This window comes from Microcaecilia unicolor, chromosome 2, assembly GCF_901765095.1.
Source record: "Microcaecilia unicolor chromosome 2, aMicUni1.1, whole genome shotgun sequence".
NCBI lineage: Eukaryota > Metazoa > Chordata > Amphibia > Gymnophiona > Siphonopidae > Microcaecilia > Microcaecilia unicolor.
In genome coordinates, this window is record NC_044032.1 from 18,582,267 (window position 1) to 18,597,498 (window position 15,232).

The window sequence follows — 15,232 nt, forward strand, 5'->3', positions numbered from 1 at the left end:
TAATTATGGATAGTCTAAAAACAAAAATTAATAATAAATGGCCAGGAAGGAAAGACAGAACATTGCTAAACCAAATACTTATTTGCACTTTTTAATACATTTCATATTCTGCAGATTTCAGCGTGAGTCTTCCTGAGCTAAACTTCAGGTCTCGCTGTGTGAATTTTTCTGGATTTCTTTTGTGTGTTTTAGTTACATGATTTGTTTTCATATCTTCTGTTTCTGGTTGCTTCTTCCCTTCTTTAAATATTAACTAAGCAAAGGGAGATGAAAGGTTGTGTTTGCTGTTCCTGCTGGTGTCTTTGTGGGGTTTGCACTCAGTGGCGGTCTTTCAGTGCCTCAAACAGTCCAGACGCAGTTTTCAGGTGAGAAGTGAGCCACATAGATCTGCACAGGGCTTTTTTTTGAGGGAGTACTGAGTACTGGCACCTTGTCCGTTGTCTGCTAAAATTGACCCATGGACCCCACGTTTTAATGAAAGAGCTCAGGCTCTACACACCAATTCTGCCTTGTCATAGATTCTGTGACTGGTTGCAGGGGGGCCTGGCTATTCAGTGATCACCCCACTCCTGAAGGGTGGCCTCGCATTTGAGTACCAGCACCTTTTTTGCTAGAAAAAAACACACCGGATTTGCAGCCAGTATTTCACATTTCATAACATCAGGTCTCTGCTTCTAGCTATAATAGACTGAATGGTCACATCGACTGTGAAGAAAATTAGGAACAGGCTGTGTTTCTTTTTATCAAGCCCACAGAAAAGATAATAGTGTCCACAGGCTTGGTGGACCTCTCTGGATTCTTTAGATGTAGCCTAGAAAGCTCAAGGACTACAACATCTTTCTTTTTTTTTTTTTTTTGGTTCAACTAAGATTCTCTTTCTTAGAACTTTCTGTTTTATGCTGGCTGTTTATAAATGCTTTTTATTTATTTATTTATTTATTTATTTATTTATTTATTTATTGCATTTGTATCCCACATTTTCCCACCTCTTTGCAGGCTCAATGTGGCTTACAATACATTATGAATAGTGGAAATAAGAAGAGAATAAACGTTTGGTATTACAGAAGGATTTTGGGTTACATGATAAAGTTAGAACAGGATAGTAATATAACAAGAAAGCATTTATGAGATAGTTCTGGATACATGTGGGGAAGTTCACATGTGTTGATCTTTGTGGTATGTCTTAGTAAAGAGATGGGTTTTCAGTAGTCTGCGGAAGTCGGTTAGTTCATAGGTTGTTCTCAGGTTGCGCGGCAGCGCGTTCCAAAATTGTGTGCTCATATAGGAAAAGGTTGATGCGTGCGTTAGTCTGTATTTTAGACCTTTACAGTTGGGGAAATGGAGATTAAGGAACGTGCGAGATGATTTTTTAGCATTCCTGGGTGGTAAGTCAATCAGGTCTGACATGTAGGCTGGGGCTTCGCCGTGAATGATTTTGTGAACTAGGGTACATATTTTGAATGTGATGCGTTCTTTGAGTGGGAGCCAATGTAGTTTTTCTCGTAGGGGTTTAGCACTTTCATATTTTGATTTTCCAAATATTAGTCTAGCTGCTGTATTCTGGGCTGTCTGGAGTTTTTTTTGAGTATTTGCTCTTTGCAGCCGGCGTAGAGTGCATTACAGTAGTCTAGATGACTAAGTACCAGTGATTGTACCAGGTTACGGAAGACGGTCCTCGGGAAGAATGGTCTTATTCTTTTTCACTTCCACATTGAGTGGAACATCTTTTTGGTTGTGTTTTTCGCATGGTTTTCAAGTGTTAGGTGTCGATCAATGGTAACTCCAAGAATTTTTAATGTGTCCGAAATTGGTAGATTCAGTTTTGGTGTGTTGATGGTGGTGAATTTGTTCATGTTGTGTTGAGAGGTGAGTATTAGGCATTGGTTTTTTTTCTGCATTAAGTTTCAGCTGAAATGCATCTGCCCATGAATGCATGATTTGTAGACTTTGATTGATGTTGTTGGAGATTTCCTTTAAATCTTGTTTGAATGGGATGTAGATCGTTACGTCATCAGCGTATATGAATGGGTTGAGGTTTTGATTTGATAGTAGTTTGGCCAGTGGAATGCTTTCCTCTTTATCTGTGATGTATAAGTTTTGTGTGACCCACAGTTTGAAAACATCTGTTTACGTCCTTCCTTTCAGGCCTTCTCCTAACTGCAGGGCGAAAGTTACACTTGCTGGGGCCCAAGACAGAAATTTGGGGGGGGGGGGGGCTCTAAAACATGCTAGCAGGCTGTGTCTTGTTAAGATTTTGGCAGCATGGGGGTCTCCCTATAGCCTCTTGGAAGGCTGTGTCGCCTTAAGTTTATGGCTGGCTTGGGGGTCCCCCTCCTCAATGCCAGTCTTGGTCAGTTGCTCTCTAAGTCAGCGCTTCTCAAACCTGTCCTAGGGATCCTACAGCCAGAAAAGTTTTAAGGCTATCCACAATGAATATGCATATGATAAATTTGTATATAATGAATATGAATTAAATAAATGTAATAGACTGATTGGGAGTAATTCTATAAAGGAGCAAGATCTTTAAGTGGTAAAGTACATGGCAACATATTTATGTAAATGGCCCCTTACAGCAGTGATTCCAAATCCTGGTCCTGGAGCAGGGGCCTAGCCACGGGCGGGCCTGGACGGGCCCAGGCCTAGCCACTTTCCCTCCAGGCCATCCAACATCCTGCTGCTGTCGCTGCCTTTTCTCCCGCGGCTCCGGGAAGCAGTGTTCAGCAACGTTGCCTGCCTGCCTGCTTTTTAAAATAATCCGTCTCCTCAGGCTCCGCTGCATTTACTTCTTCGCCTGTCGCAAAGCGCTGCCGTTCACACAGGCAGCTCCGCTCCCTTTTGCCGCGTCCATCTGGCCCTACGTATCCACTACAGGAAGTGGATCAGAGAGGCCCAGATGGACGTGGCAAAGGGGAGCGGAGCTGCCTGTGCGAACGGCAGCGCTTTGCGACGGGTGAAGAAGTAAATGCAGCGGAGCCTGGGGAGACGAATTATTTTAAAAGGCAGGCAGGCAACGCTGCTGAACGCTGCTTCCCGCCACGCTGGTGACTGGCGCAGGGATGAGACTTCTCAATCCTTGGGGGCCTCCAGAAGATTCTTCAGCTGGCAGGGCCCAGAGATCCCCGCCAGCCCAGGTATTTATCTTTACGGGAGGGGGATGGACAGAGAGGAAATATGTGGGTCATGCCCACCCAGTCCACCCCCAGGCCCACCCAAAAATTGAGGTCTGACTACTCTACTGTCCTGGAGGCACCCCAGCCAGTCAGGTTTTCAGGATACCCACAATAAATATTCATGAGGGATCTGCATGCAGTGGAGGCAGTGCATGCAAATACCTCTCATGAATATTCATTGTGCATATCCTGAAAACCTGACTGGCTGGGGTGCCTCTAGGACCAGGTTTGGGAACCACTGCCTTACAGAATACCAATTCCTCAGCGTCCCTCTAGAGTCTAGACTGACACAGACGGTTCTGTACTCCTGGTCCTACCAGCAGATGGCGCCTGAGAACAAGACACTGTATATGTGGGCTGTGCATGCCATTGGAATCCAGCCTGTTCTCAGTCTCAGCAGATGGTAGCAGTGGAAAATCCCTGCAGTCCCTTTTATTTCTTGATATATATATATATAAAAAAAAAAGAAAGAAAATAGAACAAACTCTTGGCAAGAGGAGCCTTGTGTGTTAGATTCATTTCCATTATTAAAAAAGAAAAGAACAAAGTAAGAAAAAGGAGCTTATTTGCTTCCTGCTTACTAGACTGGAGTTTTCTGTTTCCCTGGAGGTGCATATTCAGGCGGCTGGGCCTCTCCTCCCTTCTTTCTTGAGGTGCTTCAGCCTGCCTTCCCTTCTGTCTCAGCTCTGCCTCTGGTCCCGCCCTCATTTCCTGTTTCCGGAAAGGCGGGACCAGAGGCAGAGCTGAGACAGAAGGGAAGGCAGGCTGAAGCGCCGTGCCTGCTCGCCTTTCACTGCTGCCGCTGGACCCCTGGGTAAGAACTTTTACATTCTGGGCGGCACGCAAGAAGGCGAGGGGCAGGCGTAGGACTGGGAGAAGAGGGCAGCTAACGCAGGTCAGGCTGCCACTCGGAGGGGAGAGAGAGAGGGAGGGAGGCGCAGGGGTCTGGAACTCGGAAGAGAGGGGGACATGGAACTTGGAGGGGAGAGAGGGAGGGAGGGGGGCCTGGAACTCGGAGGGGAGGAGGAGAGGAGGGGGAGGAGAGGGGGGCCTGGAACTCGGAGGAGAGAGAGGGAGGGAGGGGGGCCTGGAACTCAGATGAGGGGGGGGAGGGGGCCAAGCTGGAACTCGGAGGATAACCTTGCTAGCGCCCATTTCATTTGTGTGAGAAACGGGCCTTATTTACTAGTAAAATATAGTTTACATGTAAATGTTCAGAAAGAAAGGTAGGCATCTTCTTATCCCAGGTACCCTGTAATTACCCTCATAATATGCAAATTTATATAGCAACACAGTAAACGACTGCGGATAAAGACCTGAATGTTCCATCCGGTCTGTCCAACAGTCACATTCATTATCAGTTCATGATTAAATCAACAATGAATCAACCAACAAGTGCCTCATGCATACTCATTGTAGATTTCCAGAAAATCCGATCGGTTCTGTGGTCCCCAGAACAGGTGTAGCAAGCCCTGATCTTGTCACAGAATTAATAAACAGTTTGCTCTAATCTGCAGTAAAGAGGAGAAAAGGTTCACAGGGCTTAAATCAATCACAAATCAAAAAAAAAAAATCCTCACCCTTCAGAATAAACTTACATATGACATAGGACACTGTGAACAAACTAGTTTTTAATTAATAAAATGCACAAAAAATTGTCATAAATTTAATTTGAATAAGAATGAACTATTAAGTGATGTGAAATGAAATGCTACAGAACAGCTCACCCTGATCTATGGAGTTCTGTTTTCAACTGTGCCCTTAATAAATTCTTGTTCTCAGTCTCATGTTGCTTTTCTGTGTATTTCACAGCAGCCGCTGCAGGGGGAGGTGAAGACAGCTCTCAGTGCATGAGGGATGCTACGACCCGCTGAGACGCCCTCCATATCAATGCTGGGACTGCTAAAATCCCCCATCCCGGATTTCTACAAAGATTCCGGACCACCCCCGTGCTGTGAGACCTTAGCCGGAGCCTGTACCAGACCCTGAGAATTCCTGGAACCCCAACGGGACCATAAGCAAAAGAAGGACAACCACTTGCCAATTCTACAACAGCTGGTTGAGCTGCTTTTCAGGGCCGTGTGTCACTTCAAGGCACAAGGCAAACTGAGGTGGGGATTTCTGAATCATACAATATCCATGAGATTCCTAGTGGGGGACTACGGATAATCTGGGTTTGCTGATCACTGGAGTCTTCAAAGTTAGGATTCCCATAGGAAGCAGCACTCAGTGCCTCCTGCAAAGTCACACCACCATGTCACACTATCTGAAGATGAGAGAAGAGAAGGAATGACACCATCATGAGAGCTGGGAAAACTTTGGCACAAGAATCTCAAGAGACTTGTTTAAAGATCAGGACAAAGTACAGCTCAGAACTCAGGCCTTCCTTAATGTTATTCCTCAACAATAATCACTAGTCTCTACCCGATAAGAGGTTTTCCTCTCTCCGCCTATCCTGTATTAGCGAGAACAAATCTTTCCTCGGCCCTAATGCATTTTCATTTGAAAGGGGTTCTCTCTTCTAGCGCCCTGCTTTTATGGATCCTGTTCTGGTATACGTTTGTCAGGATCAAGGACAGACAAGAGCCAAGGGGCATGAAAAGCCCTTCTCTGTCTTTAAGGCCAAGCATCCCTTCAGACCTTCTGTGGGACATCTGAGATCTACCTCTCTTGGGGTGGATTTTACCTCGTTTTCAGCCTCTTTCCCAGAGCCCCAGTGTGATACCAAGCAGGTTCTTATGGTTCTTGTGACTTCAGCACCAAGGAATTTGGGAGCTAGAGAGGTGATTCGAAGAACCTGGGCAGCTAAGGAGAAATGGACACCATTTCCCTGGCAAACTGTGTTCCTGATTGGCCAGACACTAGCAGATGGGATAGCTGCAAAAATTCAGAAAGAGCAACAGAACTTCGGAGACATCCTGGTTGGCAACTACCTGGACTCTTACCGCAACTTAACGCTGAAGGTCATGCATGGACTCAAGTGGGCAACAGAGCGATGCCACCCTGACTACATTCTCAAAACTGAAGATGACTGCTTCGTCAACAGTGACCGCTTGCCAACGTTTCTGGCCATACACAATACCATAAAGACGGGGCTATATGTAGGCAGCTTGTTCTCTCAGGGTAAGCGGAAGGTCATCAGAGAGCCTTCTAGCCCATGGTACGTATCCAGGGAGGACTACTGGCCAGATGAATACCCTCCCTATGCCAGTGGCATTGGCTACATTTTTTCTCTGGATGCAGCCAAAGACATCTTGCGGATGGCAGAGTACGTTCACCCCATTCCAGTGGAAGATGCTTATGTTGGAATCCTGGCCAAGGAGGCTGGCATCCAGGTGAAGGCCAGCAGGCGCTTTGCCAAGTACAACATAAAGTGGAGAGTATGTAATTACCGCTACCTGATGGTAATCCACCATGTGAATGTCCAGGGGCAGGATCTGGCCAAGGGAAACATGGTAAAAGCCAGGACCGCCTGTGAGAACAGCAAAGAGGTGAAGCGCTGGAAGTAACATAACAGAAAAGGCCGGTTAGCCTTTTCATCATGACTTTACAGCAGTAAAATACAAAGCTTCTTGTTTTAAGGAAACATATTTTGGTTTAATTAGGAAACTATTCACAAAAAAGTATTTCTAGGGGGAGGAGCAAGATGGCGGCACTAACAGCTCCTTGTCGATGACTCTCCTAAATCTGCTGGAGTTTTCATCTTTTCTTTTTCCCCTACGTACCGTTTTCTCTAGTTACTTGAAAAGTTATGCCTCATACTAAGAGGAAAGGAACCGTTAGAGCCGGAGCTCAGCCAGCTCTGACTTCAACGCCAACCCAGCAGACGCTCGACAGCTTCATAACGAGGCAATCCACTTGTGACCCGATCGGAGACCCCATTGAATTGTCGGCGCAAGGAGAAGCCAGAATCCTGGGGCTGGACACGTCGTTATCCCCTCCGACGCTCTTCCCACCTCCGCAACTGGCTGCACTCGGCGCTGATGCTGGATCCTTAACCCGGAAAGACGAGAAAAGGGCGGCATGTCTGGGCCCTGTAGCCGAATCAATAGCCGAGGCCTCTATTACAGCTAAGGCTCGGGGTCCTGCAGTGACGCAAGGACCGGGAACTACTGCGAAGGTAACGCTGGAGGCCATATGGGAATTTCTCCAGCGTTTGGATCAAGCTGTGACAAGTTCCACGAGCAAAATAGAAACATTAGTAAGTAATGTTCAGGATTTGATAGTTTCATTTGCATCGATGAAAATGGAGATTAATGAAAAAATAATATCTTTGAATGAGGAAAATGTAAAATTGAAAGAAATTTCTACGAAACTTATAAAAGACAATACACTGATACATAATAGACTGGAATATTTTGAAAATTACAATCGAAGGTTAAACCTTCGATTTCTGAACTTTCCCTATACATTGGTGTATTCTCCACTTGAACTATTCAAACGATATTTAATTGAGAACTTAAAATTTTCCCCTGAAAATATTCCACCTTTGAATAAAATATTTTTCCTACCAACAAAGAAAGAAAGAGAAGAATCACATACACGAATACAAGGAGAACTGAATGTTTCGGAGTTGTTGGAAACTTCCTTATCATCATCTATAGTGGAGAGACAAACCTTGTTGGTATCATTTGTATTCCAACAAGACTTAGAGTCTGTGCGGAAAATGGCTTAAAAAAATTTACAAGTATCATTTTATGGGGGAAAAATCTGGGTTTTCCCAGATGTAACAAAACAGACCCAAGCAAGGAGAAAAGATTTTTTGCCATTACGAACTGCTACCTTAGCTTTGGGGGCTACACTTAATCTGAATTATCCGTGCAAATGTAATGTTAAATATTTGGGAGTAAAATACCTTTTCTTTATGCCTGAACATTTAAAGCAATTTATTGAGCAGAAAAAAGTACTATAATGCTATCGGGAGCCATGCAACTCAATCCAGGGTTAATGAAATAGAAATTAAGTTAGTGGATTAATGTGTTAAGCTTTGCTTTAAATATTTATGGTATGCTCTCATCTCCTGAGTTTTAATGGCTCTAACCCCTCGCATTGGTGGTCTAATACAAGATATGATAAGAAAGGAAAATGTGAAAGATTGAGGGTCAACTTTTTCTAAAAAGGTATTTTTCTTTTTTTCCTTCTTATTTATTGATTTGATTTCTTGATATCATGTAATCTGTTTTTCTGATTCAAGTTTTTGGCTTGAAAATTTTTAAATGAATAAACAAATTTAAACATAAAAAAAAGAAAACTATTCACAAGACGAATGATGTTTTTAGCTCTCTTGAAAGCAACAGACTGTTAAGCACAGCTAGGGTTACCATATGTCCGGATTTACCCGGACATGTCCTCTTTTTGAGGGCATGTCCAGGCAACCGGGCGGGTTTTGCCAATCTGCCCGTTTGTCCGGATTTCTGGACAAACAGGCAGGCTGGTGGGCGGACCTGCCCGTTTGTCCAGAAATCCGGACAAACGGTCAACTTGCTAGTCTCCCCTCCCCTTACTTTACTAGTGCCCTGGTGGTCTAGTGACCTCTTTTGCTTTCAGGGCAGGAAAGAGCACCCTCTTTCCTGCCAGGAGCGCTGCCCTGCATGCATGCTTCCTGTTGGTGATCCTCGGCGCTGATTCAAAATGGCCGCCGAGAGTTGAAGTGACCTCGCGAGACTTCAACTCTCTGCGGCCATTTTGAATCGGCGCCGAGGATCACCAACAGGAAGCAAGCATGCAGGGCAGGGCTCCGGGCAGGAAAGAGGGGGCTCTTTCCTGCACCGAAGTCACTAGACCACCAGGGCAGTAGTAAGGTAAGGGGAGGGGGGTGATGGGGAGGGGGGGGGGGCGACGGGGTATGTGACAGGGAAGGGGAAAGCGTGACAAGGGGCGGAGCGAGGGTGTGACAGGGGGTGGAGCAAGGGTGTCAGAGGGGAGGGGCAGGTGTGAAAGGGGGCGGGGCAGGGTTGTGGTGGGGGTGGGGCATGTGTCCCTTTTGGGGGACAAAAAATGGTAACCCTAAGCATAGCTCACTGCAAACAGAAGCTCTGTAGTTTTATCCCCTCTCTACCATAGATATATACCCCAGTCCCAGTTCTCCTGCTAGACACATACATCTCAAACGTCCAGTGCCATCTTAACCTGTTTTGGGGCCCTGAGGCTGAAAGACTTTGACAAGACTCTTGTGATACTGAAGAGAAGGTGGGTATGAGAGCAGACCTTAGCCATGGTGCCATCCTAATATATGGAGGGGAATCACCCTGGATATCTGTAGTGGGGGAGGTTTCCAGACTAGCTGAGGAATGGGGTGACAGTGTGATCAAGGGCACTAAAGTCTCCCTGGAGACCTCAGCATTGGAAACAGCATGAGCAAAAAAAAAAAACCCAGTGCCTGCTGACTTGTATTTGAAGGCAGTGCCCCCTCTTCTCACAGAGGCTTTCTACTGCGGAGGAGTGACCTAGTGGTTAGAGCACCGGTCTTGCAATCCAGAGGTTGCCGGTTCAAATCCCACTGCTGCTCCTTGTGATCTTGGGCAAGTCACTTAACCCTCCATTGCCTCAGGTACAAATTTAGATTGTGAGCCATCCTGGGACAGAGAAATATCCAGAGTACCTGAACCTTGAGCTACTACTGAAAAAGGTGTGAGCAAAATCCAAATACATATTTAAATAAATAAAGATTCTAGAATTCTAAAGAATAACAAGATTCCATGTAGAATTTCAAAGTGTAGCAACATTCCACGTAGAACCCCAAAGAGTAACAGGATTCATTGGCTTGGAGGAGTGGCCTAGTGGTTAGAGCACCAGTCTTGTAATCCAGAGGTGGCCGGCTCCAGTCCCACTGCTGCTCCTTGGGACCTTGGGCAAGTCACTTTAACCCTCCATTGCCTCAGGTACAAACTTAGATTGTGAGCCCTCCTGGGACAGAGAAATATCCGGAGTACCTGAATGTAACTCACCTTGAGCCACAACTGAAAAATCTATATAAATTAATAAATATACTGCTGCAAGTTCAGGGGTGGGTTGCAGCAAAGAGGAGGATTTTCCGTCATTCCAGTCCAGCCCATCTTTCTTATCTCCCCTCCACTGTCCCAAAGGAATCCCATAGCCCAGCCTGCAACATTAAGGAAAAAAATAAGTGGAGGGCCTCAACCTGCTGCAGTGCTTCAGGCGCTGTTGTGTTCCTGTTCCCTCCTTCGGCGCAGCCTGAATTCTGTGCCGAAGGGATGGGAATGCAGCGGCTCAGAGGCCCCTTGCTTACTTCCTGTTTCTGGTTTCCCCCTGCTTCTTTTGCAGCTGGTGCGCCTCACCTATCCTCGAGGCTTGTCCAAACACCACGTCGGGCCAGTCCGCCTCTGAGGAGACTGACTGCCTCTTTAAGTTGGTGGTGCACCAAAAACTTCTGCTGCTCCTGAAAGACAGAAATGTTGAGAGCCTCTTTTTTAAGCTGGTATGCGCCATGAATACCACACTCATGCGAGCAGTGGGCCACCAGAGGGTTTGTGAGCACGTGCCAACTCATAGGCCTCCTTTGGTATCTGCTCTGGTTTCCTTTTTCACTTATCGTGATGGTCAGAGCTCCAAAGTGGGGGGAATTTTGTGCCCCCTGGTCTGGCAGTTTATAGTTTCCGTCTCCTGTTCTGTTCTTTCAGCCTTTCCTCTACATTTGTTCACCCTTTTGTCATCTTTCTTTTGCTTATGTCGTTCCTGTCTTATTTGATATTTGACTGGGTAGGACCTATGGTCTTTACCTGCTGGCATTTTCTCTGTTTCTGGTCCCCCCCCCCCCCCCCCCCCCCCCCCCATTTTTTCTTGTGTTCCTCTTCATCCTACCTGTATTCTCACATTCTCCTCTACCTTCCTCCCTCTCACACACAGACTGCTTGCTCCTCTCCTCCCCCTCCACTCACCCTTTCCTACCTCTCTCACAGGGCTTTCCTCCTGCCCCTTTCACACTTCCTCACCCCCTTCCTCTTCTCTCCACTTATCCCCCTCCCACTCATCTGTCCTCCCCACCTCACACCCTTCTCTCCCTTCTTTCTTTGGAAGCGTTTTTGTTAGAAGGTTTGATGTTGTTAATTGTATCACATTATGGTGTGCTAATAAATTCAGTTCAAATCTAAATAAACAAATCTTTCGCCTTCTTCCTTTTCACATCTTCCTATTGATCAGTCTACTTCCCACATCTTCAGTTCCTTCTCTCCCATGCTGTTTTATAAAATTTTATTTTATTAAGCCACAAACTAAACAAATCCAACTGGTGGTGTAGCCAGACCTCGACATGGGGGGAAGGTCTAGAGCCTAAAGTGGGAGGGGGGGGGCACATTTTGGCCCGCCTCCCTGCCACTGCCTCACATGCCTTGGCTGGCGGGTGTCTCCAACCCCCACCAGCTGAAGTGTTTGTTCAGCGCTGGTCTCCGGCTCTCCGTCGCATTGCCTGCCCTGCTCTTCCCTTCATGTCACCTACACACTTGTTTTAATGAATGTGAGCATGTGCGAAGTGTCGCACATGCTCAGTTTCACTAAAACGAGCATGCACACGACGTGAGGTGAAGAGCAGAGCAGGCAATGCGATGGAGAGCAAACACTTCAGCTAGCGGAGGTTGGGGACCCTCATCAGCCAAACCATGGGCCCCAGAGCCAATTTGGGGGGGCCCAGGTCCCCATGGCGCCCCGTAGCTATGCCACTGAATCCAACAGTGATATCCTACCATAATACACTCAATGCACCATATGGAGGGCCGCCGAGAGGGGGGGGGACAGAGGGGACAAATTTCCCTGGGCCTCCAAGGGGGGCCCGGCACCGCAGTCCCCTCCACCTGCCCCCCTCCGTCCACCAACAGGCCGGGCCCCCCTGAATTCAAATCATAGCGCCTCACCTCGACCTCCATGTGAAAGAAGCACAGCAGTGGCAGTCTGCAGATCACCTCCCTTTGGGCCTTCCCTCCCTATGTCCCACCCTCGTCTGATGTAACTTGCGCGAGGGCGGGACACAGGGAGGAAAGGCCCGAAGGGAGTCGATCTGCAGACTGCCGCTGCTGCACTTCTTTCACACGGAGCGAGGTCGAGGTGAGGCGCTATGATTTTAATTCAGGGGGGCCCAGCCCAGTGGTGGACGGAGGGCGGCAGCGGCGATGACAACCTCGGGGGGGGGGGGGGCAGCGGCGGCGGGGCCCCGGGGGCAGCCTTGCCCTAGGCCCGGCCCAGTCTCTCTGCGGCCCTGGCCATATGAACACTAAATTATTCATTTCCTATGCAATATCCCCTGGATTCTATATACAAAACTCCAAATTTGGGCACACGCCCAATTTCTGCTGCTATTTAATTGAATAATTAATCAATTAGTGCTGATAATTGGGTGCTAATAATCAATTAGCGGCGCTAATTGGCAACAATTAGAATTTACACACATCTTGCTACATAAAGATGCGCGTGTGAATTCTAGTGTACGGATCTGAAAAGTGGATGTGGTCATGGGAAGGACGTGTGTTTCATAAATTTACGCACACTCTTACAGCATATGCCTGATCCACGCTTTATTTAGGTGCAGGGAGTTACACTAGAGACCTGCATGGCAACAGGATTTACGGGAATCCTCTGTGGGGCTGCGCGGGAACGGAAGCAGTTCCTGCAGGGTTCCCGTGGAAGTATAAGCTACACCTGCATCAGCCTCTCACCTACCAAGTTCATTGAGCGCCGCCGCCTCCTCCTTTAACAGCACAGATGCGGAAAGTCTTCCATTAATCCTCTCTGCTCCAGGGCTACTACTACTACTACTTATCATTTCTATAGCGCTACAAGGCATACGCAGCGCTGTACACCATACATGAAGAGACAGTCCCTGCTCAGAGAGCTTACAATCTAAATAGGACAGACATATAGACAGAACAGCTAAGAGGTAAGGGAATTAAAGAGTGGGGATAGAAGGGTACAGGGCAACTGGGTAGAGGTTAGGAGTCAAAAGCAGTGTTAAAGAGGTGGCTTTTAGCCTGGATTTGAAAATGGCCAAAGATGGGGCTAGACGTACAGGCTCGGGAAGTCTATTCCAGGCGTGGGGAGCAGCGAGATAAAAGGAACGGAGTCTGGAATTAGCAGTAGAGGAGAAGGGGACAGACAAGAGAGATTTATCCACGGGACGGAGTACCCGAGGGGGGGCGTAGGGAGAGACGAGTGGAGAGGTACTGGGGAGTGGTAGAGTGAATGCACTTATAGGTCAGTAAGAGAAGTTTGAATTGAATGCAGAAATGGATAGGAAACAGATGAGCGAACAAACAGTGGATCCAAAAAAGGCCTCTCACAATGAGTGTCTTCCTGAACAAGGTCTTTATTCAAATCTGCACAAATGGCCCGACACGTGACGTGTTTCGGCCGCAAAGGCCTGCGTCAGGGGTCTAATAATATCTGATGCAAAGAATACCTTGTTGGTCAGATGAAATACAGCCGTTAAACTGCTGACAGAGATAACATGTACGGAACAACGCTGTGATACTCTGACATGCGCTGTTCCCCCCCCCCCCCACACACCAAAATACCGCGTGCTTAATGCACACAGATGGCAAAACCAACACAGAACACTTTAAATCACCTTCTGTGGGTGTTTGCTTCGTAGGAAACGGATGCGCAGGCCTCAGCTCTGACACAGGCATGAGCATCAGAGGTCACCTGACCTACTGATGTGTGCATATGGCAACCTCTCAGCACCCAGTGCCAGCAAATCAGAGACATGTCTTACGTATGCATCAGAGTCTTCCAAGTTCGAACTTCTGTTCCTTCCTTTCCTGCAGTGCTGTGTCTCTGGTTTTTTTTTTTAGGTACCATTAAATTCTTGTGGGGACAGGTTAGATTCCAGGGGGGAATGGTTGGATTTCTGTTCCCCTGCGGCTGCAACCCTCTATTCCTCAGCGACCCTCCAGACCGGTCAAGACGCTTGGGTTATGCACGCCTACCAGCAGAGGGAGACTGAGAACACAAAAACTGAACCAAGTATAAGCCAGCAGCCAACCCCCAAGCAGCCAGTAAATCTCAGTCTCCAGCAGAGGGTAGAACGTGCAGCCTGAGCAGTCAGTCTGGTCTGGTAGGATTAGAGATTCTGATTTTTATACCCTGTACTTAGAATTTGTGCTTCGGGGAAGCGGGTCCGGTGGGGCTCCCTGTTCCCCTAGGGGTTTGCACCCGTGTCCGGGTTTTGCCCCTGCTGTACCTTGTGTAAAGGCAGCCTGGTGCCTCGGCTCCTGTGCTACAGGAACCTTGAGAGCCTTAGCCCTTGTCAGTATATAGCAACTGGGCTGTTTGCTGTGTGTGTGAAAAAAAAAAAAAAAAGAGAAAAAGGAAAGTAAGCAGCAGACAGTGCTGTCCTGCATCAGAACATTTTGTTGTTCTCTTTTTGGGGGCTGGCAAGGGTTTTAGTGTGGTTTTGAGGAAGGGAGTAGAGCTGGGGCGATTTTGGCGGTTTGTGTGTGTACCGCTTTAAATTTAGCGATGTCGGCGGGAAAAGCGGCTCGTTGCCGTTCCTGCGCGCGTCGGGGGATTGAAACGCCCGGAGCTCCGTGCAGGTTTTGCGGTGAGCCTAAGCACTCTCTCTCTCTTCTCCTCCGGTTTTGTCTGCTGAGGTTTCGGGCAGCAGTAAGGGCCTCCCGGGGTCTGATTCAGGTTCTGGTGCGGTGACGGCGGTCCCGATTTTGGCAGGAACCGCCGCCATCTTGGATTCGGCTCCGATGGCGATCCCGGCCCAGCAGGTGGTGGAGGGCCCGGGACAGAATGTTGGGTGCTCTCCAGGGCCTTCGGGGGCTATGGGTTTCCCACCGGAGTTTGTCTGGTCGATGTTTCAGGCCTGGCAGGCAGGTGCTTCTCAGCCGGAGGTACAGAAGGGGGCAGCTCCTTTGGGGGGCAAGCGCCCACGGCTAGACTATGTGGAGGACCCTGATTTTTTGTCTTTCCCTCCCTCGGAGGATGAGGGTAGTGGATTGGGTGATGAGTTCCCTTTAGACGTTGATCCTGAAGAGGAGGGGTTCTTCCCAGGGGAGGATTCCTCGGTGGTAAGGATTTTTCCTAGGGATGAGCTTCCGGAGCTCATT

The 15,232-nt window shown here is 47.7% G+C and overlaps 1 pseudogene; it reads left to right on the plus strand.

The window, feature by feature from the left end:
- Positions 1-286: 286 nt before the first annotated feature.
- Positions 287-6,703, plus strand: LOC115462804 (annotated as a pseudogene).
- The last annotated feature ends 8,529 nt before the right edge of the window (positions 6,704-15,232 follow it).